Genomic DNA, 3286 nt, shown 5'->3' on the forward strand with positions numbered 1-3286 from the left:
TGCTCTGCATGGGCTTTTCTGTGGAATGTAACTCCAGGGACCCAGGGTAAATGGCCAGGAAGCAGGCTAAGGAAGGCAGGTGAGACAGTGCCGGGAGGATGCTGTAGAACTAGGGCAAAGCGAGCCGTGTACCGAGAGTACTGCCCAAGCGAAAGTGCCATGTGAGCTACGGCCGACTTCTCCCTGCGTGACCAGCAGCCTCAGCGTTTACATGTGCCAGAGTGCCAGGAGACCACTGGCAAACCCTTTATGTCAAGGTAGGCCCAAAGGATGCAAGGTGGGGTAGCCAAAAGTTACCTCGCTGAAGCCATCATCATTGAGGGAGCATGTGGGGGAAGGGACTGGGTCCTGTGAGGAGATGTGGGTGCCTCCAGGGTAGGGGCTTTAATTTATGGATGCTCCTGCAGCAAGGGCCTGCCTGCCAAGCTCCCATTCCTTATAGCCCAGGTTCTGATGTAAATTTCGTAAGGTCCCTGAGTCAACTCAGCCAAGCTTCTCCAGAGTGTCTAGTGTGGAGGTGGAGACAGCAGGAGATAAAGCTGGACCTTGGGGGAAGAGATAAAGGAAGTACCCTGAAGTGCCTGGGTACTTCTGGCTAGCCTCTGAAAAACAGGGATAATATTGGTAACCAAGGAGCCTGGGACTGGCGGGATTGACCTGATCAACTGCTGGAAGCTGTATTTTGGCTTCAGGGAGAGGTTCATGGGAGGATTTCAACACTAAGAAGAGTTCAGAGGCAAGAGTGCTGAAGCCCACACAGTGTAGTGGGGGCTACATCAGCTGGAGGAGGAGGAGGGGGTGGGTCATAGGCCAGGTCCAAGGGAAGACTTTCTAAAACAGCAGATGGTTGCCACTGAGCTGGGACAGGGAAGGCAATGAGGGCCACCCCTCACAGCCAGTTGTGATGTCAGATGGGTGTCCCACAGTTACCCAAAAAAAAAAAAAAAAAAAACCAACAAAACTCTACTGGAAGTTTATCGCTGTGCTGAATGTGGTCCCTCTCTGTTCAAGACACCAGCTGGCACCAAGTACAGTTTCTGCCCCCAGAAGAGAGGCCATGTCCTCCCACCCCCTCCCCAGCCTGACCCCCAGCGGTGGAACAGCAGGGGCAAGGTCAAAGATCAGTGGCTCCTATATTCTTCCTCTTGGTCAGGACTGAGTTTGGCAGCAGTCAGACCAACATAAGTATAATCTGGCCCCAGGTCTGTGGCCACATTGCCTGGAATAAGGCCTGGAGACTCGGACCTCCTTGTCTGGTCTTTGCTATGAGGCCTTTCCAGCCAGGAAGGCAGCGCTGAGACACCTGCCTCGCTGCTGGTGGTATGGTAGACCAATCATCTCAGCCTGGAGACAGCCCCAAGAATGGAAGGGCTGGCACGGGGGCCACTGCTCCTCCTGCAGGGCGGAGACTGGGGAAAGTGCTTGAGTTTGCACAGGTGCAGCAGGGGGAGGCGCTGCAGGGAGTGCGTTCTCCCAGCTTACCGAGCTCTTGTCTTTTGAGGATGGCCATTATCTTAGCCCCCAAGAGCTACAATCTTGCTTGCTATGAAGGATCTTAGAACTCTCAACTGCTGTCCAGGTCCTCTCACCACTTTCAGCAAGGACACAGTTGCCGCGTCCCAGCAATGGGAAGCTCTTCGGTGGCTTCCCATTTATACCATCTATTCCCTATACTGCCATCAGAGGGCGCTCCAATACCCCAGATGTTGATAAACTCCACCATGGAGCCTATTCATTTATTATTTTAAAAATTTCCTTTTATGCTCCCCACTCCAAAAATTCAAGGTCTCTTATTTTTTAATTATTTTTAGACACGCATACATTTATAACTACAACCTACTGCATTTATTTAGTGTTGCTGTCTTGTGTTTAGGGCTGGCCTCTGGGGGTTGGATAACCTATTGGGGTTTGTCCTTGGAGAAGACGGATCCTCTCTCTTGGCAACATTAATTGCAGTAGCTCTTCATCTAGAGCAGTGGTCTCAAGCTCCCTAATGCTTTGACCCTTACTACAGCTCCTCATGTTGTGCTGACCCCCAACCACTTCGTTGCTACTTCATAACTGTAATTTTGGTACTGCTATGAATCATAATGTAAGTCTCGGATATGCAAGCTATCTGATAGCAACCCCTGGGTTGACAACCGCCGTACTAGGGGCAATTGCTGTTGCTATAGTCCAGGGGCTGTTTAGACAACTCTGTTGCTGATTTCCTGGGTGCTGCTTTCCTGTGATAGACAGAAGACATCTCTCAGCAGATGTCCTGGTCCCGTCTCTTCCGATCTTCCTGCTCCCTTTGCTTCAGCTCTCCCTGAGCCTCTAGGTGTAGTGACTGTGTTGTGGATGTATAACCTCTAGGTGTAGTGGTTGTGTTGTGGATGTATAACCTCTAGGTGTAGTGACTGTCTCTTCCGATCTTCCTGCTCCCTTTGCTTCGGCTCTCCCTGAGCCTCTAGGTGTAGTGACTGTGTTGTGGATGTATAACCTCTAGGTGTAGTGACTGTGTTGTGGATGTATAACCTCTAGGTGTAGTGACTGTGTTGTGGGTATAACCTCTAGGTATAGTGACTGTGTTGTGGGTGTATAACCTCTAGGTGTAGTGGTTGTGTTGTGGATGTATAACCTTTAGGTGTAGTGGTTGCGTTGTGGATGTATAACCTCTAGGTGTAGTGGTTGTGTTGTGGATATATAACCTCTAGGTGTAGTGGTTGAGTTGTGGGTGTATAACTTCTAGGTGTAGTGATTGCATTGTGGATGTATAACCTCTAGGTGTAGTGACTGTGTTGTGGATGTATAACCTCTAGGTATAGTGACTGTGTTGTGGGTGTATAACCTCTAGGTGTAGTGGTTGTGTTGTGGATGTATAGCCTCTAGGTGTAGTGACTGTGTTGTGGATGTATAACCTCTAGGTGTAGTGGTTGCATTGTAGATGTATAACCTCTAGGTGTAGTGGTTGTGTTGTGGGTTTATAACCTCTAGGTGTAGTGGTTGTGTTGTGGATGTATAACCTCTAGGTGTAGTGGTTGAGTTGTGGGTGTATAACCTCTAGGTGTAGTGGTTGTGTTGTGGATGTATAACCTCTAGGTGTAGTGGTTGTGTTGTGGATGTATAACCTCTAGGTGTAGTGGTTGTGTTGTGGATGTATAACCTCTAGGTGTAGTGGTTGTGTTGTGGATGTATAACCTCTAGGTGTAGTGACTGTGTTGTGGATGTATAACCTCTAGGTGTAGTGGTTGTGTTGTGGATGTATAACCTCTAGGTGTAATGGTTGAGTTGTGGATGTATAACC

The sequence above is a fragment of the Microtus oregoni genome, unplaced genomic scaffold, assembly GCF_018167655.1.
Source record: "Microtus oregoni isolate MIOR12 unplaced genomic scaffold, Mior012 000007F_ref0000211, whole genome shotgun sequence".
Taxonomy (NCBI): domain Eukaryota; kingdom Metazoa; phylum Chordata; class Mammalia; order Rodentia; family Cricetidae; genus Microtus; species Microtus oregoni.